The 26,679-nt window shown below is 33.4% G+C and overlaps 1 protein-coding gene across 1 annotated transcript in view; it reads right to left on the bottom strand.

Annotated features, from left to right (window-relative positions):
* ITPR2 (inositol 1,4,5-trisphosphate receptor type 2) overlaps positions 1 to 26,679 on the bottom strand; it is a 521,149-nt gene that overhangs the window by 471,055 nt on the left and 23,415 nt on the right. The window lies entirely within an intron of this gene.

The following is a 26,679-nucleotide window of genomic DNA, read 5'->3' as shown; positions in this document are numbered from 1 at the left end:
CTGAACAGGGATTTCTAGAGTTTAGTGAAAACAAGATTATAAATTGAGACTTGGTCCTTAAGAAAGAAACCTAGCCTGTAAACTCCAAAATATCAAGGTTTCAGTGAGGGATCAGTGACAGAAGTCAACTTGAAGGATAAATTGCAGGCTACAGACAAAGCAGAAAAATGAGAGCAATTTATAAAGAATTTTTCTCCTATTTAGGCACTGTGCTGGGGAATCTTCTATGACAAACATCTTGCCAAACATATGCTTCCTTCACTTGATAGTAATAATTAGAGGTTCATCATCAAAGATCTTTTTAATTGCATCTTTATTTTCAAGTCATGCTTGCAAAACTTTGTGTTCCAAATTTTTTTCCTTCCCTTCTCTCTACCTCCTCCCCTAGATGGCAAGTCATCCAACATATGTTAAACATGTGCAATTCTTCTATACATATTTTCACAAATATCTTGCTGCATAAGAAAAATCAGATCAAAAAGAGGGAAAATGAGAAAGAAAAGAAAATGCAAGCAAACAACAACAAAAAGATTGAAGATATTTTATGATCTATACTCAGTTCCCATAGTCCTCTCCTTGGATACAGAGGACTCTCTTCACAAGATCATTGGAACTGGCCTGAATCATCTCGTTGTTGAAGAGAACCACGTCCATCAAAATTGTTCATTATATAATCTTGTTGTTGCTGTGTATAATGATCTCCTGGTTCCGCTCACTTCACTTAGCATCAGTTCATGTTCCAGCCCTCTCTGAAATCATCCTGCTGATCATTTCTTATGGAATAATAATATTCCATAATATTCACATATCATAATTTATTCAGCCATTCTCCAACTGATGGGCATCCATTCAGTTTCCAGTTTCTTGCCACTACAAAAAGGGCTGCCACAAACATTTTTGCACATGTGGATTCCTTCCCCTCCTTTATGATCTCTTTGGGATATAAGCCCAGCAGAAACATTATTGTATCAAAAGGCATGCACATTTTGATAGCCCTTTGGGCATAATTCCCAATTGCTCTCCAGAATGGTTGAATTAGCTCACAACTCAGTTTTTTTTTTGTATTAGTGTCCCAGTTTTCCCACATCCCCTCCAACATTTGTCATTATCTTTTCCTATCATCTTAGTCATTAACTGCATCTTGAAAGATTTTGACATGTATGCAATGAGAAGATATATGAATTGATATAAATCAAACAGAATCAAGAAAAATATACACAATTACAATAACAAACCAATAAAATCTGAATGTTTTGAAATGATCATGACCAAGTTTTGTTCAAAGAAAATAAATGAGAGGGTACCTCCCACCTTTTTTTTTTTTTTTTTTTTTACAAAACTAGGCGACATGAGTGTAGAATATTACATACTCAGACTTTTTCAGTATGTTGGTAAGTTTTGTTGAACTTTCTTTTTCTCTTATATTCTTTGTTGTAAAGGATGGAACTCTGGGAGAAGATAGGGGAAATATATATTGAGAAATATGGATATTTTTAAAAACCGTGCACACACACATGCATACACATGTACACATAGACCTATAAGTAGAAGGCTTTGGGTTTTTTTTAAATATGTTGCAACACCTTTCTTGGAGGCAAGTTTTTAAAGAGATATTTTGCTTTTTCTAATCAAATGTGCTTTTTCTGTTAAAATATAGTTAACAGCTAGGCATGGACCCACACTTAACACCATACATCAAGATAAGATCAAAATGGGTTCATGACCTAGGCATAAAGAATGACATTATAAATAAATTGGAAGAGCATAGGATAGTTTACCTCTCAGACCTGTGGAAGAGCAAGGAATTTATGACCAATGAAGAATTAGAGATCACTACTGACCACAAAATAGAAAATTTTGATTATATCAAATTGAAGTTTTTGTACAAACAAAACTAAGGCAGACAAGATTAGAAAAGAAACAATAAAATGGGAAAACATTTTTACAGTCAAAGGTTCTGATAAAGGCCTCATTTCCAAAATATATAGAGAATTGACTCTAATTTATAAGAAATCAAGCCATTTTCCAATTGGTAAATGGTCAAAGGATATGAACACAATTGTCAGACGAAGAAATTAAAACTATTTATAGCCATATGAAAAGATGCACTAAGTCATTATTAATCAGAGAAATGCAAATTAAGACAACTCTGAGATATCACTACACACCTGTCAGATTGGCTAGAGTAACAGGGAAAGATAATGTGGACTGTTGGAGGGGATGTGGGAAAACAGGGACACTGATACATTGTTGGTGGAATTGTGAACACATCCAGCCATTCTGGAGAGCAATTTGGAATTATGCTCAAAAAGTTATCAAACTGTGCATACCCTTTGATCCAGCAGTGTTTCTACTGGGCTTATATCCCAAAGAGATACTAAAGAAGGGAAAGGGACCTGTATGTGCCAAAATGTTTGTGGCAGCACTGTTTGTAGTGGCCAGAAACTGGAAAATGAATGGATGCCCATCAACTGCAGAATGGCTGGGTAAATTGTGGTATATGAATGTTATGGAATATTATTGTTCTGCAAGAAATGACCAGCAGGATGAATACAGAGAGGCTTGGAGAGACTTACATGAACTGATGCTAAGTGAAATCAGCAGAACCATGAGATCATTATATACTTCAACAACGATACTGTTTGAGGATGTATTCTGATGGAAGTGGATTTCTTCGACAAAGAGATCTAATTCAGTTTCAACTGATCAAGGGTGGACAGAAGCAGCTACACCCAAAGAAAGAACACTGGGAAATGAATATAAACTGCTTGCATTTTTGTTTTTCTTCCCGGGTTATTTATACCTTCTGAATCCAATTCTCCCTGTGCAACAAGAGAACTGTTCGGTTCTGCACACATATATTGTATCTAGGATATACTGTAACCTATTTAACATGTATAGGACTGCTTGCCATCTGGGGGAGGGGGTGGAGGGAGAGAGGGGGAAAATCGGAACAGAAGAGAGTGCAAGGAATAATGTTGTAAAAAATTACCCTAGCATGGATTCTGTCGATAAAAAGTTACATATATATATATATATATATATATATAGATAGATAGATAGATAGTTAACAAACAATAAGCACTGTTCTTCACATCTCTAAGTCAATTGTATGACTGTAAAGACATAGTCTATTGTAGAATATTGAATTTTTTTATTTATTTGGGGCGTTTGTGAATTTTTTCCCCTTTTAAAAATTATAAAAACAAAACAAAACAAAACATTGTCATGTGCCTAGCAGAACATCAGGGAGGATTCAAAAAATATAACAATAAATTTCTAGTTCAAGAAAGCATATGTAATAATAGAAGAAATTATATTCGTGAGTGTCCATCTTTTCTTTGCTTCCTTGTGAATTATTGTTTTGATCTGCTATGCACTTTTTACTTTATTCTTTTTCCCCCTTTCATCCTCCCCACCTCCTCCAAGCAAGCTACAGTTAAGCATATATATATATATATACATATATATGTATATTCACATATACATTCATTCTCACCCACAGACCAACACACGTATACATATATCTCTATATATACACATATATAGACTTACAAGCATATATATTCATTTGCACTTAGACACATATATAAGCATATGCACTTACCTGTATGTAAACATGCATCTAAAGCATCTAAATGACTACATTTCTTCCAGGTATTTGGTATCCTTTCCTCATTCAGATAATATAAAGAATTATTTCTCCACACCTTCAAAATTTGGTGTAGAACAAGAGAAGCTCTAAAATTTGAAGAGATTATCTAAAGCTAAACCTAATCAAAGTGTGAAGCTTTTCTATAGCTTCCCTAAATACTCTACTTGAATCACTTTCAAACCGTCCTATTAGGTAGTTCTTTCTAACATTGTATAGCCCTGCTACCCTATATTTCCCAATCCATTTTTTCCAGTTTGTTCCTACAAAGCCATGTAGAATATTTCTAATTATCTCTGTTAAGGCAAATTCCTTTAAACTATTGAGAAGAGCTAGATATTTAATAAATTACTACTGAGAGGGGGAAAAATGTTTTAAACCATGTGGCTATCTTAAACTACAGAACTGTTATTGTATCAATGCTTCTAAGACAAAATTATAAAGAAATCACAGAGAGGGGACTGGAGTATCAACAGTTCATAGAAACTTTTTTAAATACATTTTTTCCTAAATTCCCCACAACAAGCAATTGTTTCCTCTTCAAAGCACTTTCCCATAAAAAGTAAATGTTAATGACTGAAATTATATATTGATACAAACAGAGGCAAATTCTTGCAGAATACTAAGAATTTTGATGTTGCCCTAAAGGTGATATAGTGACAATATTTTCATTACACCAGAAGAATAGCAAATATCCAACCAATTCAGTAAATACCAATACTGAATAATTCTAATTTAGAAGCTTGAAATATCAAAGTAATGCTTAAACAAATAGCCAAAGACCATAAGTAAAAAAAAAAAGGCAAACAGATAAGAGATAAGGAGACTTTAACTACCCCTACATATCCCTTTAAACAAATAACAAATTAAAACTTGTTTTAAGCTGATTGCATCCCAGTATTTATACAGTGTAACACAGCTTTGCACATCATCCAAGATCATTTTTTCCCAAACTTCCAAAAAAAAAGGATTCATGTGGATTTTTTCTATTGCCTAAAAAAATAAAATCTGTATATAATTTTTATGTCTAGTAGGGGCAAAACATAATGAAACTCATTTCAAAGAATACCTTTTCTGCCTTACTCTTTTATCTGCTGTTTGTTTTCCATATGCTTTGTGGCTTATCTCCTGTTTTTTTCTTTTTAAACATCAGTTTAGAGGGGTTTCAACAATTGTATCAGTGTTGCTGTTACTAAACTAGAAAATGAATTAATTAAATTAAATTAAAACAACAATTTGCAGCAAAATTTCAGGATGTAAAATAAATTTTTAAAAATTGTTAACATTTTTATTTATTATGTAGAAAATGCAGCAGGAAGAATTAAAGCAATTCTATTTTAAAATAAGTACAAAATGTATGAAACATTTGGAAATCATCTATCAATACAGAAATAGGAATTTTATGAATAAAGCTACAAAACATTTTTATGGAAATACAGATCTAAATATTTGGTAAAAACATAAATTGCTTATGTTTAGACGAAGCCAATATAATAAAAATTACAATACAGCTTAATTCAATTTATTTATTCAATGCCAAACCAATCAAGCCAACAAAGGATAACCTTATGGAACTAGAAAAAATAATAATGAAATTAATCTGTAAAAACAAAAGCTCAAAACTCTCAAGGGAAATAATGCAAAAAAAAAAAGTAAAGAAAATTCTAGATCTCAAAATATTCCCTGAAGGTTTAATCTTTTAAGTTATTTGGTACTGATCAAGACATAAAGAGCAAATTAAAAACACAACATACAGAAGCAAATAAACACAATCATAGTATTTGTTGAGGTAAAAGACTACAGGTACTTGGGTAAACAACTCATTAGATAAATTAGAAAGTAATCTGGCAAAAACTAGGTATAGCACCTCTCACATCATGTAACTAAATAAGCTCCAAATAGCTACATGACTTATATATAAAGGTGACATCACAAACCAATTAGAAAAGCAAGAAATTATCTCTCCTATCTACCAAACAAGGGAAATTAGTGTAAAAACAAAATATACAATTTTGAATATATAACATTTAAAATTTTCATACAAACAAAACCAATGCAGCTAAAATTTGAAGAGGAGTAAATAATTGGGGAAAATGTTTGAAAAAAAGTTCTTTGATAAAGGTTCTCATATCCAAAATATAAAAGGAACTAATTATGCTACATCAATTGATACAGTGCCCAAGCTTTCCCAAGTCTCACTGCAACCATTCACTTCATCATTTCTTCAACATTGCAGTATTCCATTACATTCATATACCATAATTTAAGACTTTCCTCAATTGATGATTACTATTTCTTACAGCACAATAGCATTCTAACACATTCAAATACTCTCAGTTCTTCAGCCATTCCCTAAATGATGAGGGTCCCTTCAGCTTCCAGTTCCTTACTATCACAAAAAAATCACTCTGAGCTATAACCCTAATAATGGTATTGCTTAGTTAAATAATATGCACAGTTTAATAACTCTTTGGACATAAGTTCCAAATTATTTTACAGAATCATTGGGCTAATTCACAAAAGCTGACTATGTGTTTTCCTGTAACCCCTTCAGCAAAAGGTCATTTTCCCTTTTTGGCAATTTTAACAACCTGGTGCAGATGAAGTAGAAACTCAGGGTAGATTTAATTTATATTTTTCTAATTTTGTGATTTGGAGCATTTTTTTCCCTATTTGATAACATTGATTTCTTCCTTGAAAATTGTCAGTTCATGGCGAGACTTACATGAACTGATGCTAAGTGAAATCAGCAGAACCAGGAGATTGTTATACACTTCAACAACGATACTGTATGAGGATGTATTCTGATGGAAGTGGATTTCTTCGACAAAGAGATCTAACTCAGTTTCAATTGATCAAGGATGGACAGAAGCAGCTACACCCAAAGAAATGAATGTAAAATGTTTGCATTTTTGTTTTTCTTCCCGGGTTATTTATACCTTCTGAATCCAATTCTCTCTGTGCAACAAGAGGACTGTTCAGTTGTGCACACATATATTGTATCTAGGATATACTGTAACCTATTTAACATGTAGAGGACTGCTTGCCATCTGGGGGAGGGGATGGAAGGGGGGGAAGGGAAAAATCGGAACAGAAGTGAGTGCAAGGAATAATGTTGTAAAAAAATTACCCTGGCATGGATTCTGTCGATAAAAAGTTATTAAAAAAAAAAAAAAGAAAAAAAAAGAAAATTATCAATTAGAAAATGGCTCACCTCAAGAACATTGATCAAAGTGGTAGCCATCATTCCAGAGAACTCAAGATAAAGCATGCTATCAATCTTCTCACAGAGAGGTAGCAGAATCAGGGTACAGAAATACATATATATGTGTATTTGTATATATGTGAGTATGCATGTCCATTTGTGTGTATGTATGTGTATGGAACACATATGGAACATGGCCAATGTAGGAATTTGACTATGCATATTTGTTGGAAGAGTTTTGTTTTTCTTTTCTTTTCCAATGAAAGGAAAGCAGTAGAGAGAAAAAACTGGATTTTATTCATTGAAAATGATAAAATTAAATCTATTTTTTAAACAAAGAAAATGAACAAATTGGATAAGATTAAGTTTAAATTACTTTAAACTCAAACATACTTTGAGATAATGATTTGTGTGAAATAAAATTTTTTCTTCAGAAAAAGTACATTATATTTCCTCAAATAATATTCCAATATACTACTATGTTATGGCATCTCATTGTCCTAGAAAAAAATTAATCATATTTGAAACATAAAGAATTTACTTTCAGGTCCTGTCTATATCACAAGCCATTATAGTAGCATGATGGCTTTTTTTACTAAGCATGCAGCTGACCTATCCAATCCATCCTAATAAATCTGGAGGTTTTTAGACTTTTTAGAGTACATCTCTGCAAATAGATTTGGATGGTTATTCTTGTTTTAAAAGTAAAAAATTCAAAAATTTCCTTCCTATAGTTATAATTAAACAAGTTATATTCCTTAAAGACCTCATAATATGGACTTAAACCATTCCCAAAACCTTAAAAATTAAATTTTTCTCCCAAGTTAAAAATCAAAATGTCAATGCACAGGCTTACTTCTTTGTCCAACAAGTGATTCAAAAGCATAGTAGCTTGCAAATTTTAGTAACAGAGGCAAAATAAGGCTGGATTTGGAATCAAGGGACCTGGCTTGGTTACTGGTTGACTAATCCTTATCAACTAGAGAAAGTAAACTGATCTCAGCTTTTAGTGATTCTATCTCATGAGAAAAACATAATTTAGTAATCCATATCTTAAAGGAATATATGTGAAATGTGAAGTATGGGTAAAACCTAACCCCTTCATTTACCACTCCCCAACCTTCAAATACTTCTGATTAGTCTTTTCATTTCTATTGATTTTACAAGTTTTTTAAGATCATCAGTGGATGGATTGCTTTTTACATAACTCAGTATCTTTTTCTTAGTCTTCATCTCCTCCACTTCTCAGAAGCATTTGACAGCTCTGAATATTCTCCCTTAATATTCTTAGTATTCTCTTCATCCTTACACATTAGACACAGACATAGTAATCCTTCAGTTCTTAAAGTGATATTTCTTGGTTACTTCACAAGTTCCTTGTCTTCTCTTGTTTCTAAATGCAGATATTGTCCAAATTTCTGTCCTCCACCATTTTCTCTACTCTTTCTACATTTTGTCTCTCAAGCTCTCATTTCTTTGAATATCACTTCTATGCAAACACTCAACTTTTTGTCTCTAGCCATAGCATCTTCAATGCGAGCCCCTAACTCGCATTTCCAACAATTAAACATTTAACCTGGGTATCCCATCAACATCTCAAAACTGTCATATCAAAAATTATGCATCTCTTTCCCACAAACTATGAAGCGCCTTTTATGGGGAAATCAAGGCCATCTGTCATGAACTCCCTTTTCTCATCTACTCCAAACCACAAAACTTTACATCATTCCCCAGTCTCTCCTCCTTTGTTCCAGTCTCTGATGAATAGGTAGCTCTTCTTGCCAAGGCCAACTCCTTTAATTGTGCCCTTTATCTCATCCCAACCTTTCCCATCCCTACCACCTAAGTCCAAGCCTTCATCGCCTTTCACCTAAATTATTGCAACAGCCTTTTAATTGGTCTCTCAGTCTCAAATACCAACTCTACTAATACACGGCTGCCAAAGTAATTTTCCTTAAGGCAGATCTGACCATGTGAGAACCCTATTCAATAAACTTCATTGGCTTCCTATTGCCTCCAGGATAGAATATTAACTCTTCCATTTACCTTTTAAAGCCATTCACAACCTAGTCTCAACCTATCTTTAAGGCCACATTGGACAATACTCTCCCCCTCCCATATTGTGAAATTCAAATAAACAGGCTTTTTCTCTCTTTCTTCCACATAACATTGGATAAATCTCTGTGCCTTTGCACATGTCCACATGCTTGGAATTTACTGAATCCTTACACAATAATTCTTTTCCTTTAAAAAACATCTCAAGCACCATCTACTGCATGATACTTTACCTGATTCCCTTTCCTAAACTACTTCACATTTTATTTACATTGTATATGTTTATATATAATATGTATATAATATAATATCTCCTCCATTAAAATATAAAATCCTTGAGATTAAAGATTATTTCGCTTTTTATATTTGTATCCCCTATATCAATACAGTGCCAGCAAGAAATAGATACTTAATGACTAATTGATTGATCCCCTCACATTTCCTCTCCCGATTTTCCCCTTGACTATTCCTCCTTTCTCTAATCTTACTTTTCCCTATTGAATCATTGCTTCAATACTCACAAAATCATTTTATATTTACATATTCTTTCAAATAAATTTCATTTCATCCTCCCATCCCTTTAGTCTATCCTATATCTCACATCCTTTTTCCAACCAAATTTAGGGGATGAAGAGGAGAAGGAAAGAACTGTCTGCATTGGTTGCTTTTACTTTTCTTCTCAATGTCCTCAATTCTCAAAATTTGACTTCTAACTCTTAACAGTGGACTAGAATTGCTTTCTCCAAGGTAACCAATAATCTCTAAACTGCCAAATTCAACATTCACATTTTAGGCTTTTCCCTAACAGACCTTTATGAACCAATTTACACAGTTAACTACCGATTCTTCCTGAATATTCTATTATCTCAAGGTTTTCATACTGCTGCTCCCTCTCCTGTTTCTCCTTTCACCTGTGCTGGCTGATCCTCTGTCTCCTTTGCACATTCCTGCTACTTTAGGTGCTTCCCTTCTAAAGCTCAATTCAAAGACTACTTCTTTTAGATTCTCTCTTTCAATCAAAAAATAAAAATGTATTAAGTACCTACTATATTCCAATCAAGCAGCTAAGTGACATGGTGAATAAGGTGCCAGACCTGGAGTCAGAAAGACTCATCTTCCTGAGTTTAAATCTGGCTTCAGACATCTACTAATGGCTATTTGACCCAAGTTATTTGTCTCAGTTTCCTTATCTGTAAAATGAGTTGGAGAAGGATAACCACTCTAACATTTTTGCCAAGAAAACCCCAAATGGGATCATGGTGTATCAGATGTGATTAAATAACAACAGTAACAAATGTTTAGGGCATTGTACTAAATGCTGGAGATACAAAAAAGAGGCAAAAGACAATACTACTCCCAAGGAGCTCGAAATATAATGGGGGAGACAACATACAAAAATATAAAAACGAGCAGGACGATTAGGAAACAATTATCAGGATGGCAATAGAACTAAAGGAGAATGGAGAAGCCCTCCTGTAAAAGAAAGAACTTTAGTTAGGACTTAAAAGAAATCAGAAAGCTAAGTAGGACAACATTCCAGGCATAAAAGATAGCCAGAGAAAATGCTGGGAGCCAAAAGATGCAATATCTATCAAACAACCAGAAGACACCAGTATCACTGGATTGAAGAATACATGTGGGGAATGAAGGTATTAGAAGACTGGAAAGATAGGAGAGAGCTAGGTTAAGAAGCACTTTGCTTTTACAGACTATCAGATAAAGGTCTCCTATCGAAAACATATAAAGGACTTTGTCAAATCTATAAAAATATAATATAAAAAACATAAGTCATTCCCCAATTGACAAATAAAATATGGAATTTTCCAGCAAAGAAATCAAAACAATTTATAGTAATATTTTTTAAAGGTTCAAAAATGAAAAATCACCTAAATCATTATTGATTAGGAAAATGTAAATTAAAACAATCTTGACTTAACATTTTTTATCTATCAAATTAGCTAAAATTATAGAAAGGGAAAGTGACAAATGGAGAGAACATGGAAAAAATGGGATACTAATTCATCATCTTTCCAGGATCCCACACTTGCAACTTCAAAACCCTTCCCTCTTCTTTCTCCTTGATTTCTCATATGCAATAGGGGCAACATCTACCTAAATGGTTTCTCAGCTTCCTTTCTTTCTCCTTTTCCATTGTATTCTCCACCCAGCTGCCAAAACAATAATTCTTAAACATATATCTGACTTTGTTCAAGAATGTTCCATGATTTCCTCTAACTTTCAGGACAAAAACAACAACAACAACAACAAATTATTATGACATTTAAGGCCCTTCAAAATCTGGCTCCCAGATTTACATGCTATTCATTCCTGTCACATACCTTACATTTCTATCAAATCAGCCAGTTTGCTACCTTTCAGATTCAGCACTTTATCTCTCATCTTTTCCCTTTGCACAGGTTGTCCCTCAAACTTAAAATGTTCTCCTTCCTCACCTCCACCTGTCATAATTCCTCATCTTGGGGCAGCTAGATGGAACATTTATTAGCTGTGTCTGGGCAGGTCACTTAACCCTAAATGTCTTATCAAAAAGAAAAAAGAAAAAAAGAGGGAAAGGGAAAGAGAAGGGAAAGGGAAAGGGAGGGGGAAAAAAAAAGGGAAAGGGAAGGGGGAAGGGAAGGAAAGAGAGAAGGGAAGGGAAGGGATGGGGGAAGGAAAGGAGAAGGAAAAGGAGAAAGGAAGGAAAAGGAAATGAAGGAGGAAGGGAAGGGAGGGAAGGGAGAAGGAAGGCAAGGGAAGGAAAGGAAGGGGGAAGGAAAGCAAGGGAAGGGGGAAGGAAAGAAAGAAGGGAAGGAAAAGAACAAAATTCCTCATCTCCTTCAAGGCTCAGCTCAGTGTCTACCACTTAAGAAAAGCCCCCTTTAAATTGTTAATGTTCTCTCTCTCCTCGGATTATATTTTATTTACTTACTCAGGGACATTCTATTTTGGCATTTAGAAGGTTTGAGATTTATTAATAATGCTAACATATTACCAGTAAAAGGGGACAATGACCTTTGTCTTGAATGCCAAAGACAATCCCAGAAATGGACTTACAGTTTATCCACCTTTGGAAGATTGGATGTTCCTAAGGATACCAATCACCTCTGATTGGCTAACAATTAATGAGAGAGAATAGATACTACAATGAGAGGTAGCCCTATTCTAATGAGGGGAAAGGGATGTATATTTGATTATATCATTTACTTCTGATTTGCCCAGCATTGGACATGTAATCAATGAATTTATTTCTACCCATACCAAAGTAGAGTACAGTGGGCTTCTCCATCTATGTGGATTCTAATCATTATTATCCTTCAGAGACTGAATATCCTACTGGTTGCTGCAAAAATCTAGGTCCTATTTCAATAGTTGGTCATATGAGAGACAAATAAATATCTTTCTCACTATATCCAACCATAAACCACTATATCCAACTATAAAGAATATAAGTTCTTTAAAGACAGGAACTATTTTGTCTTTGTATCCCTATGTTTAGTACAATGCCTAATACAAAACAATAGTTTTGGGTTTTTTTTTTTTCATTTTGTTTTGTTTTTGCTGAGGCAATCAGGTTAAGTGACTTGCCCAGGGTCACACAACTAGGACGTGTTAAGTGTTTGAAATCAAATTTGAACTCAGGTCCTCCTGACTTCAGGGCTAGTGCTCTATCAACAGCCATCTAGCTGCCCCAAAGCAATAGTTTTTAAATGTTTATTAAATTGAATTGAAAACTAGGTGGATCATTCTACCTTTTCTGATTCTATTAATGATGCCAATATTCTGTAAATCTCCAAGTCATTAATCCTTATTTTCCCTTCCATCAACTAGAGCTTTAATTAGAAAAGCTCTAACACAGTTTTTGTACTAGGAAAAAAAAATTGAAAGGTACAAAAAAATTCAAACTAAGTCATTGTATAATTTCAAAATTTGCTACCTTTACACTATGACAGCATTTTCATCAAAGAAACAATTTACTTTTGCATCTAGTTAGCAAAAATAAAGTAGGTAGCAACTCCTTTCCTTTTTCAATAGAAGTGCAATATTTTCTGAGCCAGCCAGCCAGCCAGAAGTGACCTTTTCCCCACTGAATCCATTTCAATAGCAAATGAAACTCCATGATGCTTTTTTTTTTTTAAAGGCCCTATTCTAGAGGTCAGGAAACCTGGATCTCTAGATTCAGTTTTGCCCCCTTCTAATAAGAAAGTGTTTCTACGAACACTTCATTTTTATCTCCCTCCAACTATAGGAAAGAAATCCTATTTCATAGGATTGTGAGATAGGAAAAGCACTTGTACAATCATAAAGCATCATGTAAATATGAGCTAGTCGTAGTAACAACCTCCCTTATGCATTTGTACCCTCTTTTATATGATTTTACTTTTTTATAACTTTTTTATTTTTTTATTATTTTATAACTTCAAATAGTGCAAATTCAAATATATCAGACAATGCAGGAGATCCATTATTCACACTAATTGGAATCTAAGTTTGCTTTTGGTTTATATTTGTGTATATGTCTTATTTCCACTCTAACATCGGAGTCCACTAGATCAAGTAATCCCTTGTAACTATTTTTGTGTCAGCATGGGTGCTTAGCATGTAGCAAACCTGCAATCAATGTTGACTATCCCACATGAAGTAATGGGAGTTACAGGGTTGTAAATAGAAAAACAGAAACCTCAGAAGCCATTCAGTCCAATCCATACACAAACAAGATTCTTTACAACACTCCAAATGAGTTGGCAATCCAACCTCTGCCTGAAGACTTCCAAGTGAGAGAAGATCCAGTCCCCCCCAGGGCAACTCATTCTACTTTGGGGCATCACTAGTTATCAGGACACGTTTCCTCATCCTAAATCTAAATCAGCCTCTCCTCAACTTCCAACTTCTTAGTTCTTCTCTCTTTCACATGACAACCCTTCAAATAACTAAAAAGTTATGTCCTGTCCTTCCACCCATTCATCTCACCTCCAAGTATTCTATTGGGGGTGTTGATTCACCCCCAATTTCTTCAACTCACTCTCATGTGATTTGGTCTGAAAACCATCCTGGTGAATAATGTTGGAACTAGAAAACACCGAGTCCAAATGCCTCATTTTACTGATAAGGTGATTGAATCCCAAGATCACAGGACTAGTAAACCACAAAGTTGGACTTCATTTGTAGTTCACTCCTTTTTTTATTATATAACGTTATCTTATGAAGGGTGTGGTAGGAGGGGAGTTAATCCCAGTTAAATGACTTGCCCAAAGTCATACAGATTTGAGACTGGATTTGAACTCAGGTCCTCCTGACTACAGGGCAAACATTTCTGCTTTATTGATACTGAAAGAGTTAGAATATTAAGTTGGCACAAATCTATACTAATTTGGTATCAAGAAGATTTGAATTAACAAATATATACTGCTTTCTCTTGATTTTCCCCTTAACTATCTGAAAGTATTTTTTCTGGATCATCATCATTCATCCTTTATTCCCTTGTATGAGGGTGTATCCCAGATTCTACATTTCTCTTCTATATTTCTTGGAAATCTCATCACATATCATGGAATAAACTGTCTCTGTGCAGAAGACTAAAATATTCAGTTCTAATCTCTCTTCTGAGTTTCAGGCCCAACTAACTGCCTCTAGACATTTCCACCTTTATAGCCAGTAAGCTGTGTTCAAAAGAGAATTTACTCATCTCTCTTCCCTTAAACCTAACCATCCACCTCACTTCCATATTGTTATCAAGAAAATCACCATCTCCCCAATCACTCAGATATACAACTTCAGTCACCCCCACCTAATTACCCTTCCTCACCATTTATTCCTAAATGTTGCTAATTTTATCTCTCAAGGGGTCTCTACTCACATGAACATCACTCTATTTCAGGTCTTCATCAGCTCTCACCTGAACTTCTGCAGTAATAATCTTTCCCTCAACTTCCTGCTTCAAACTCTCCCCTTGCCAATCTATCCTCCACACAATTTGATCATTCTAAAATATAGGTGTAATCACATTATTCTCCTATTCAGGAAACTTGACTAGTTCCCTACTACTTGTAGGATAAAATACAAACTTTGTTTTGGTAATGAAAGTCTTTCACAGTCTGGCTTGAATATATCTTTCTAGACAAATTACACATTATTCCTATGTTCCAGTTTCTTATTTCAGTTTCTGTTTCTTATAGTCAATATTCCTTTTTTAAAAAATAAATTTTATTTCTGCTATTTTCAGCTTGACAAATACCTACATGAACTCTACATACAAAAAAACAAAAAAAGAGAGAATCTGAACCACAAATCTCTTTTGCATAGTTTGTTTTTAAGTATGTAATACATTAAACACATTAGTTTCAAAAGTGTTTTGTTTGTGTCTCCTTGAGTACTTCCTTCCGATCTTTTCTGTACACTTTAAATGCTTCAGCAACTCTCTTCTCTTTTCTTATTCTTGCTTAGCTGTTGATTATTTCAGTTCCCATAGGCTCAATTATTATTTTCTGTACATATAATTTTCAGATTTATTTAACCAGTCTTAATACTGAACTCCAGTCCCTCATTATCAACTACTTCGTGGATATTTCACACAATGTCCCATGTTGTTATTGTTCAGCCATTTCAATCATATCTGACTCTTTGTGACCTTATTTGGGGTTTCCTTGGCAAAGATACTAGAATGATTTGCTATTTCCTTCTCTAGCTCATTTTACAGATGAGACAACTGAGGCAAACAGAGTTAAGTGACTTGCCCAAAGTTAGTGTCAAAGCCAGATATGAATTCAGGGAGAGGAATCTTCCTGACTTCAGACCTTCAATCCTTTCTCCACTCAATTGCCAAACTGATCTAACCAGGTCTATGTTATTCTTCATTCTAATTAATACCTTTATATATATTCAATCAACTCTGCATAGCCTCCTGGATCAAATATAAAACTCTCTGGAATTTTAAAATTCTCCATAACTTGGCCCCTTCCTACCTTTCTGGTCTTACACGTTATACTTCCCTGCTTTCCAAGGCATTCTAATATCCAAATATTCTGAGATTCAGTGCTACCAGCCTTCTTGCTAATCTACTAACTACAGGTATTTTCTCAGGACATGCCCCATGCTCTCCTTTCTCATATTCCCCTCCTAGCTTCTCCAATATCCTTCAAGTCTCAGGGCTATAAGCTCACTGCCTATAAGAAGTTTTTCCAGAGGCAGCTAAGTGGCGATTGGATAGAGCACTGGCCCTGGCATTAAGAGGACCTGAATTCAAATCTGATCTCAGATATTTAGCTGAACAAGTCACATAAACCTGATTTCCTCAAAAAAAAAAAAAAAAGAAGTCACTTTCCCAGATCACTCTTCCCTCTAAGATTATTTTTATTTTAGTCTGTATGTAACTTGTTTGCACAAAATTGTTTGCAGGGTGTCTTCCCTATTAAACTGTGAGCTTATTGAAAGCTGCAACTGTATTTTGCCTTTCTTTGCAGCACGTAACACAATGCCTGATATATAGTAGGTGCTTGCTTAATAAATAAATGTTTATTTACTTGACTTATTGACTTGATGTGAACATGAGTCAACGCAGGAAGAGAATGCATGCATGAGTTGCAGTCTACAACTTTGAAGATTTATGAGATTACAGAGAGTATTTAAGTATTTTGTGGAAAACAATGCATGAATCACAATTATATCTACATTGTCAAAATAATTATTTACTTTTAAAACACATTAACATTAGGGGAAGGAGAAACTGAACCTTCCATTTAACTGATATAGAGATCTTTTTGTAAATAAGCTCCTTCTACCAATCCAAACTGACATCTACTCTACAACCTAAAGTTTTAGAAATTGAGTAGTTAAATAGCTTGCTCACATAGCCAATATGTGTTGGAGCAAATACTTGAACCCAAGTCAGCTCTCTATTCATTATGCCATACTGATTTTCTTACTTAAATAAATTAGCTATAACTTTATTTAAATAATTTTAATTTTGTCAAAATAAGCAAAATTTGTCCTAAGAAATTATACCAATTGACAGGTCTCTAAAGGTCAAATCCAAAACCTTGATCTGCCAAGACTTTAAAAGTGAGAACTATGTTTCTCTTTTAACAGTTAAGAATGACCTCATTTGCACTTATCAGTAGACTCATTGTTCTCATGAGTTTAAAGGTAGAAAATAACTTTGAAATCATGGCAAACAAAAGAAAAGTCATTAAGGTTCTTTTCTATTTTTGTTGCATATTGCCTCCCCTATAAGATTTTATATTTTAAAAGTATTTATTTGCATGAATTATAGCTTCATTTTATTAAACAAAAACAAAAATTTAATCTGTGAAAATATAACAAAACTCCTTACCTTAATTTCTTAACCAAGTTACAATGAATTAGGACAGTATTGCTTTTGAAGTCATCAATACAACAGAAAATATACTAAAGAGGCAAATATTTAAGTGGTCATGCCCTTGTGATATTGGCTCTGACCTTGAACACAGCAGCCAAACAGAAGTCAATGTTCCTTGAATCATTAACTTTTTACTCTAGATACAAAATGTAGCTAAGTCTGGTAATTATAGTATCAGCAATCTCCAAGTCACTACTTTAAAATGATATTTTATGGCTAACCTAGATTCATATGGACATATTAATAATTTGAAAAGTTAACATTAAGAATCTTGTAGCTAAAAATAAGCATTACAACTGCTATGCTTTCATATGTCAAATTTATATTTATGTTTAAGCTATTAAAGTGTAATAGCACACTAAATCATACATAGAATTATAACATTTTAGAAATAGAAAAAAAATCTGATAGAATATTTCCTCAGTTCCCTTATCATTGAGCATAATGGTAAGAATACTATAATATAGTTCAAAATTATCTTTACTATTGTATATACTTATACAATGATCCAAAATAATTTCAAAGGACTGATGATGGAAAATGCTAACCACATCGAAAGAAAGAATGTGGAGTCTGAATACATATTGAAGCATAGTATTTTCACTCTTCTTTGGTTTTCCTGTTTTTTTCCTTTCTTGTGCTTTTCCCTTTTTGTTCGGAGTCTTCTTTCACAACATGACTAATGTGGAAATAGGTTTAACATGATTATACATGTATACCCTATATCAGATTACATGCTGTTTAGGGAAAGGTGGAAGAAAGGGAGAAAGGGAGAAAATTTTGGAGCTCAAAATGTTACAAAGGTGAATGTTAAAAAACTATCTTTACATGTAATTGGAAAAAAAATAAAATACTATTAGATAAAAAAAATAATTCTGCACATGCTATTTTGCCACAGGTGGGGTTTTTTGGGGTGCTTTATTTCCTAATTCTATTATACTTGGAAAGATATCAAGTAATTCTTCACTTTTTCAATGTTATCTTTCATTTTACAGCTTCTCAAATATTTCAGAATCTCGAAGCAGATACTAGATAAAATGAGCTTCACCTTTTTACTATGTTTAAGAGACAACATACTGTCCCTACAATTCTATTCTTTTGAGGAAGAATTAAGTCAGAAATCAAATTCACCAAGCTTAAATTCGGACAGGCTTTACCAAACTGAAAAGTCAAACTTGTTGATAAGATTGTGTGTCTAAATCAAAGACCAACCTAGGTAAATCCAGAGGGAATTATCAGCAGATATTTCGCCACAACTCATAAACAACATCTCTGGAGGGGTTGTAATTCCAGTGGAGGGCAGTATCCATTACCAGCAAAATCACCTATCTTTTGAATATTGAAGAAATCAAAAGATACTTTTCAATCATTACAAATTATAATATAAATTATTCAAACACAAAAAATATTAAATGTATAAATGCCTCAAGTTTTAAAAATAAAAGTTACAACTTGCAATTCAATCTATTTTTATAGAAGTTTGCTAATGTCCTAACCTAATTTTTATAAAATTTTTCTACATTTTGTTGAAGAACAGTTTAATTTCTGAGCAATATACAGATTTTTATCTAAGGATAGTCCCTGCTAATATCTGCCAATGGTGGAAGGATGTCTCTTCTTTGCTCCAGTGGCATTCTCTCCCCAAGGCCAGTTTCTTTCCTGGTACTCTTTTTCCTTTTCACTCTTATGTTTCCTTAAATACGCCCTCACTTTGATCTCTCTCAATTTTTTTGGCTCCTTCCTTATTGCCTATAAACAAGCTAAAGTGTCTCCTACTTGATCTTTCTATCCTCTCAAACTATTTTATATTTTTGCTTCCTTTCAAAACTGAACTATTAAAAAAACAAACAAACAAACAAACAAACAAAAACCTCTAGACACCTTGCCTTCACAAAACAAATATGCCTGAACTCTTACAATCCGGCTTCTGACTTTAGTCTACTGAAATTGCCCTCTCCTTAGCAATAATCTCTTATTTATCAAATCTAATGACTTTTTTTTCCTTTCCTCAGTCTCCTCCTTCCTTATTTCTATGAAGCTTTTGACAATACTGACTATCCTACTTCTGGGGAACTATATGATTCCTCAGTTTTCCAGACAGTTCTCTCTCCTGCTTATCCTCCTGCTTGTTCTTCTCAATCTCCTTAGCTGGATCACCATCCATGTGTTTTCCTACTATGCCTGGAAGCACCTTAGTGCTTTTGCTTCCTCTTTACATTTTCTCTGAATGATATTGTCCATTCCTTTGGATTCAACTGTCACTCTTTTAAGTTAACAAGGTTCATAAATTCAGAATCATTCCTAACTCTTCACTTACCCTCACCACCTACTAAAAAATCAATTTCTGATGCTTTCTAAACCCGTTTCCATCACATCTGTCCCATTGGTCATTTTCTTTTTTCTAAAACTACAGCCACACTAGTTCGGGCTTTCATTAACTCTCACTTGAAGCCTCTTAATTGATCTCTCTGTCTCTTGCCTCTCTTTCCTTTTCCCAAACCACCTTTTACACAGCCAAACTAACATTCATATAGTATAGATTTGAAAATACAATCTTCTTGCTCAAGAATCTATGCCAAGAGAATAACATACAAACTCTTCTATTTATCATTCTTTATAATCTGACTTTGCCCTCTTCTTCCAGAATAATTTTATGTTACTCCCCATCACCTATTCTACATTGTAACCAGACTGGTCTGTTTATTATGGACCATACACTATATTCTATATTCTGCCTTAGTAGAGACTATTCCCCAGCCTGAAACTCCTTCCTTCTTACCTCCCCATTTTAGACTCGAAAGCTTCCTTTAACCTTCATCTCAATGAAATGGTGAAGTGGCAAACTTCACCAGATTGCCTCTTATATAAGGTCTTTCCTTATTTCCCAAGTTCCTTATGCCTTCTCCATTCTACAAAATTGCTCCAAATTTATATTGGCTTATGCGTGGATATATTGTTTTTCTGCAGGCAGCAACTGCTTTCTAGCTATGTCCACAGGAATTGCTGGGCTGACCAATACATATTAGCGCTTTAAACATGTTCTTTGAATCAGTAAATTACAAATTTCTATTTTTATTTCTCTATTCCTTCATCTCCATTCAGTGCTGATAATAGAATATACCTAGTTCCAAAATCATAATTATTCACAAAACACTTAAAAGTTTAATGTTCTTCAATATCAAAAGATATAAATCTTCAGAATTCTAATTCTTCAATGTATTTTCAACATATACTCTATATACTTTGGGTTAGATTATATCATGTATTTTATAATATAATAGATTGCATTGGGTTTGTACAGGAATATGACTCGCTTTTCCTAGATGAATAAAAAAAAGTTTAGGTGACTTTATTGAGACCACCAAAGTCTCCACTAATTTTTAAATCAGGCCTCATATTGCCAATGTGATTTGAATTATTTTGGGGAAAAAAACTAAGAAAATTAACAAGTACCTTTAGAAATAATTCATTTCACTTAAGGAAGTGCCTTCTTATTCTCTCAGATTCATATAAAGAAGTGATGAATATGTCTGTGTACTAAGAAAATAAAACTTTTAAAAATAAAATTAAAAAGGGAGAAATTTATTTTTAATGGTTTCCTTCTGAAGAATTAAGTAGGTCAGCTACAAGGTCAAAATGATTCTGAAATTAAGAGATCTCAATACACTGAAAATTGACAGCTTCTTAAAATTAGAGGTCAACTCTGGTGAATAATTAAATTCCCCATATATTTTTCCAAGTTTTGCATTCATAGTAAGAGGCATTAAATTAATTGGCATTGATTAAGATAGAGGAAGAGATTTGGACATGGTTGATACAAGGAATTTGTGCTGCTATATTATGGATATTTGTCATGAAGATTTTGTTTTTCTTTTTCAGCTAGGGTAGGAGGTAGGAGGAATCTAAAGTAAGTTTTTATTTGTTGAAAAATTAAATTAAATTTTAAAAAAATTACTTGCCACTTCTTATAATAGTAATCACAACTTAAACCATTGGAGAATATAGGGAAAGGCATATGAGGTTTGAAATAAATTGGTGAATTTATTAATTATTTAAAATTTTGCTATGAATTAAGAGATCAAGGAATAGTTTATCTGTCAGATCTTTGTAGAAGGAAGGAATTTATGACCAAACAAGAAACAGAGAATATCCAAAATGAATACTGTTGATTATATTAAATTTAAAATTTTTTGAACAAACAAAACCAGTGCAACCAAAATTAGAAGACAAGCAGAAAGTTGGGAAACAATTTTTATAACTAGCATTTCTAATAAAGACATCGCTTTTCAAATTTACAGAGAATTAAGTCAAATTTTTAAGAAGACAAGTCATTTCCCAATTGATAAATAGTCAAAGGATATGAACAAGCAGTTTTCAGATGAAGAAGTTAAAGTTATCTATAGTCATATAAAAATGTTCTAAATTACTATTGATTAAATAAGTGCAAATTAAAACAACTCTAAATTACCACCTCATACCTATCAGATTGACTAATATTACAGAAAAAGAAAATGATAAATATTGGAGGAGATGTGGGAAACTGGGACATTAATACACTATTGATGACATTGTAAACAGATCTAATGATTCTAGAGAACAATTTGGAATTGTGCCCAAAGGCTATAAAACTGGGCATACCCTTTGGTCTCACAATATATTACTAGGTCTGTAACTCAAAGAGATCATGAGAAAGGGAAAAGAACACCCATATACAAAAATAATTATAGCTACTAGCTCTTTTTGTGGAAACAAAGAATTGGAAATGAAGGGAAAGCCCATCAATTAGGGAATGCCTGAACAAGTAGTGGTATATGAATGTAATAGAATACTACTGTGCTATAAGAAATGAACAAGCAGATTTCAGGAAAACTTAGAAAGACTACATGAATTGCTGCTTAGAGAAGTGAGCAGAATCAAACCATTGTATACAATATGGAAAAAAATTTGTGAAATCTGAAATAAATTAGTTAATTTATTAGTTATTTAAAGTTTTACTATGAAATTAGAAGATAAAGGAATAGTTTATCTCTCAGATCTTTGAAGTAGGGAGGAATTTATAATAAGAAATAGAATATACAAAGTGGATAATGTTAATTACATTAAATTTTAAAAGTTTTGCAAGATTAGTGTTCAGTGATCAACTGTAATGATCTAGCTCTTCTCAGCAATACAGTGATTAAAGACAACTCCAAAGGATTTGTGATGGAAAATGCTAAAAACACCCAAGGAAAGAACTAGAAAGTCTGAATGAAGATTGAAGCATACTATTTTCACTTTTTTTTTTTTTTTTGGCTTTTGTCTTTTTTCTTTCTTTTGCTTTTTTTTTTTCTGATTCTTTTTTTCACAACAAAACCAATATGGAAATAAGTTGAACATGATTATATATGTATAGCCTTTATTGGATTGCCTGCTGTCTTGGGAATGGGGGAGGAAAGAGAATGAGGGAGAAAAATTTGGAACTCAGAATCTCTCAAAAATAATGCTGAAATAAGGTGATCTTGTGATGGAGAGAGCTGTATACATTCAGAGAGAAGACTGTGGGGACTGAGTGTGAATCACAACATAGTATTTTCACTATTTTTGTGATTGCTTGCATTTTGGTTTCTTTCCCATTTTTTTCCTTTTTGATCTGATTTTTGTTGTGCAGCATGATAATTGTGGAAATGTGTATAAAGGAATTGCATGTGTTTAACACCAAAAAACTTCGAACGCAAGGTTTTACAAGGATGAATGTAGAAAATTTTCTATGCATATGCTTTGAAAATGAAAAGCTTTAATTTAAAGAAATAAGTGTTGAGAACTAAAAATAAATAAATAAAATGAAGCTTTGCCATATATAGCTTTGAGAATGCTTAAGAAATTGTTGAAACAGACTCCATTTTGGTAGACTTATTTGCCACAAATAAACACCTAGTGGGCAGGGCATTTTTTTTTCTCTTCAGATCTTTCTCTTTTTTTTTTTTTTTTTTTTTTGTTTTAATTAAAGTTTTTTTTTTTTTAAATTTGCAAAACATATGCATGGATAGTTTTTCAACACTGACCCTTGCAAAACTTTCTGTTCCAAATTTTTCCATCCTTCTACCCACCCTCTCCCCTAGATGGCAGGTAGTCCAATACATGTTAAATATGCTAAAATATATGTTAAATCCAATATGTATACATATTTATACAGTTATCTTGCTGCACAAGAAAAATCGAATCTAGAAAAAATTTTTTAAAAATCCTGAAAATGCAAGCAAACATCAACAGAAAACATGAAAATACTATGTCATGGTCCACAATCAGTTCCCACAGGCCTCTCGCTGGGTATATATGGCTTTTTTCATCACTGAACAAGTGAAACTGGTTTGAATCATCTTATTGTTGAAGAGAGCCACATCAATCACAACTGATCATCATATAGTCTTGTTTTTATGTATAATGATCTCTTGGTTCTGCTCATTTCACTTAACATCAGTTCATGTAATTCTCTCCACCTCTCTGAAATCATCCTGTTGGTCATTTTTTATAGAACAATAATATTCTATAACACTCATATATCATAATTTATTTAGCCATTCTACAATTGATGGGCATCCACTCAGTTTCCAGTTTCTAGCCACTATAAAAAGGGCAGGCAGGCATTTTTAACATAAGGGGCTCAATTTGTTAATGTTATAAAAAACAGAAAACACTGTCAAGCCACAACATTACTAGTGCCTTTATTTTTCAATGACCATAAATCTAATATGATTTCTCAATTTTAAGGATAATGTAATTTCTCAAATCAAACACCTATGCCTATTATATAAAATATACCTATTATATATAATATATGCCTGGGCTGTGTTGAATAAGAACTCTTTAATTATCAGTGATCAATTAGCATAATACTGAAAAACCACAATCAAGTATAAAATCAAACTAATTTGTTCTTTATTTTTTCAAGTGTGAAAAATTCTGGTTACTATGTAATCCAGTTCCAGTCTTCCAATTGTACTAGGTCCCTATTCTTAGGCTTCAAGGGAAAATTTCCAATCAGCTCTGGTAAATTCTACAGTGGTCAAAGACAATGGAGCTGTAATAGTCCTAATGACTCATAGGTGAATACATAGTAAACAGTCTTTCAATAATGATGTCCCAATTGATGTTACTAAGGCAACTATAAGAATGAGTCCGGCAAGTCTTCTTATTCTGAGTCTTGTTTCATAGCCCCTCTCCTGCTTTAACTTTCCTTTCAAGGGATGCTAAAATAACAAAAGAAAAGTTAACCTATGGAGTTCCAAATAATTTAAATGAATTTTTTTTGTATATGTGTGAAAGACTTACATGTTCTTGAGAATGAAAGAAAAGAAGAAAGGGAATAGAAAATTATGAGATAAAAATATTTGAGAACTTTTCTAGGTGAAGGAGTGTCTACAAATCCAATTTACCAAAAACTTCCTTTAATTTTCCAGAGCCTGCACAGCTGCAATTATATAAATAATTCTAGAAGAAACAACAAGGGGGAGGGGAAGGGTAATAGAATTTGAGCCTGAAATATTTATTTCATAAGTTCACTAAATAACTGTTTTTCCCCTTAATTGAACTTTGTGTTTTGCTGTCTGTCCTATCTCATTTATCAATAATCTCTCCAAATATGATAAGAAGTTAATGGAAAGAAAGTTCAGTAAATATGGCAACAAATTAAAGCAAAGAAAAAGTCATTATCATATCCTTTGGGAGTCCTTGAATAGCTTAATATTCTGGAGAAAACAAGAAACAGAATTACTTTTTTAAGTATTCACAACTGTTTTTAATAATCTTCATATAAGAATTCCATAGAGGGGCAAGGAAGAGGAAAACATGTGGGGAGTAAGTAGGGAAAAGGGAAAAAAGATCTGAAGAGAAAGAGAAAGAAAGAGGAGAGGGAAAGAAAGAAGGAAGAAGGGAGAGAGTAAAGAAGGAAGGGAGGAAAGAAAGAAGAGAGGGAAGGAGAATGGGATGGGAGGGAAGAATGGAAAGAGGGAGAGAGTAAAAGAGAAAGGAAGGAAAGAAGAATGGGATGGGAGGAAGGAAGGAGGGAAAGGAGGAAGAGAGGGATAAAGAGAAAGGGATGGAAAGGGGGAGGGAGAAATGAAGGGAGAAAGAGAGGAAAAGAAGGAGAAAGAGGGGGAGGAGAGAGAGAGAAAAAAAAAGAGAGACAGAGACAGAAACAGAGAAAATGAGAATGTATCTGCCTGGATAATGTGATTGAATATCATAAGGTTCCAGATAATTTATCTCTATTTTCAATGCTATAATAAAAAGAATTAAAATTACTAAAATTTAGTAATTCTAAAAGAATTTAGCCCAGGCTGAAATAAATTGAGTTATTCTTTATCTCTCCTAGATTGTGACTTCCTTGAGGTCAGGAATTGTAACTTACAACATCTTTGTCTGCTGCACAGCTCCTACTACTATGCCTTTTACATAATGAACACTCAACAAATATTTAATGAATGAATATTACAGTTAAAGTTTCACAGTAGTTTAATGTTCCAACAGTAGCCTGAGGGACTGTTCAATGTAAACTGAAATAATGGAATACATTCACTTGCCTATCAATGGTATAATTACCTTTCTTTTGACTGATTATAATTTCATTATTCACATCACAAGGTGGGTAGGGAATTTCCCTTTGTCTTGATTTACACTGAATAGTAACAAGTTCACTTGCAATAACATAGGCTAGTTTGTCAGGATAATATTACAGTTAATCCATTCATTTCATTAAAAGGTTAATCTTCCCCTAGTCACTTTTTTAGAGAATCAGGGGATCACAGATTTAGAACTGGAAGGGACCCTAAGGATTTAGCCTACTGCCTTCATTTTATAAAGGCCAGGAAGAGAATAAGTTACTTACTTAGGGTCAGAGTTAATTAAGTGGCCAAGCCCAAAGCTTCCTACGTTCTAACTATGCCAGCAGCCTCCATTAGATGAGCTGCAAGGTGATAAGCTTTACTTGGTCATCTGAAAGCATCTCTCTATGAAGACTATTACCATTCTTGTCGACACTTCTTCTAAGAGGAGGAATGACCTCTCCTGGGTATTGACCAAAGAAATTCCCTATCCAACCTGAAGAGTTTACAAAGTGTGAGTTTTCCTGAATATAGTGAAATAGAAAAGTAAAAGAGGAAATGACTTAAGAAAATTATTTTGCTGGGAAGGTTAAATCAAGCATCCATAATTGTTCAGCATCACTGGCCAAGCTTCCATTTTTCCATAATAAATACCAAATTACCGATAATAACTAATATTAAACTTCTATAGTTTGTTTTTATAGCAAACTACTGCTTATTCTATTAACATGAAGTTTTTAATGCTACATTTCCTCTCTGCCAACCATGACCAGTTTAGTATTTTCAAAAGCACCTGGAACAACACAGAGGCGTCATG

Source organism: Antechinus flavipes, chromosome 5, assembly GCF_016432865.1.
Source record: "Antechinus flavipes isolate AdamAnt ecotype Samford, QLD, Australia chromosome 5, AdamAnt_v2, whole genome shotgun sequence".
NCBI classification, from domain to species: Eukaryota; Metazoa; Chordata; class Mammalia; order Dasyuromorphia; family Dasyuridae; genus Antechinus; species Antechinus flavipes.
This window is presented reverse-complemented; position numbering and strand designations above follow the sequence as displayed.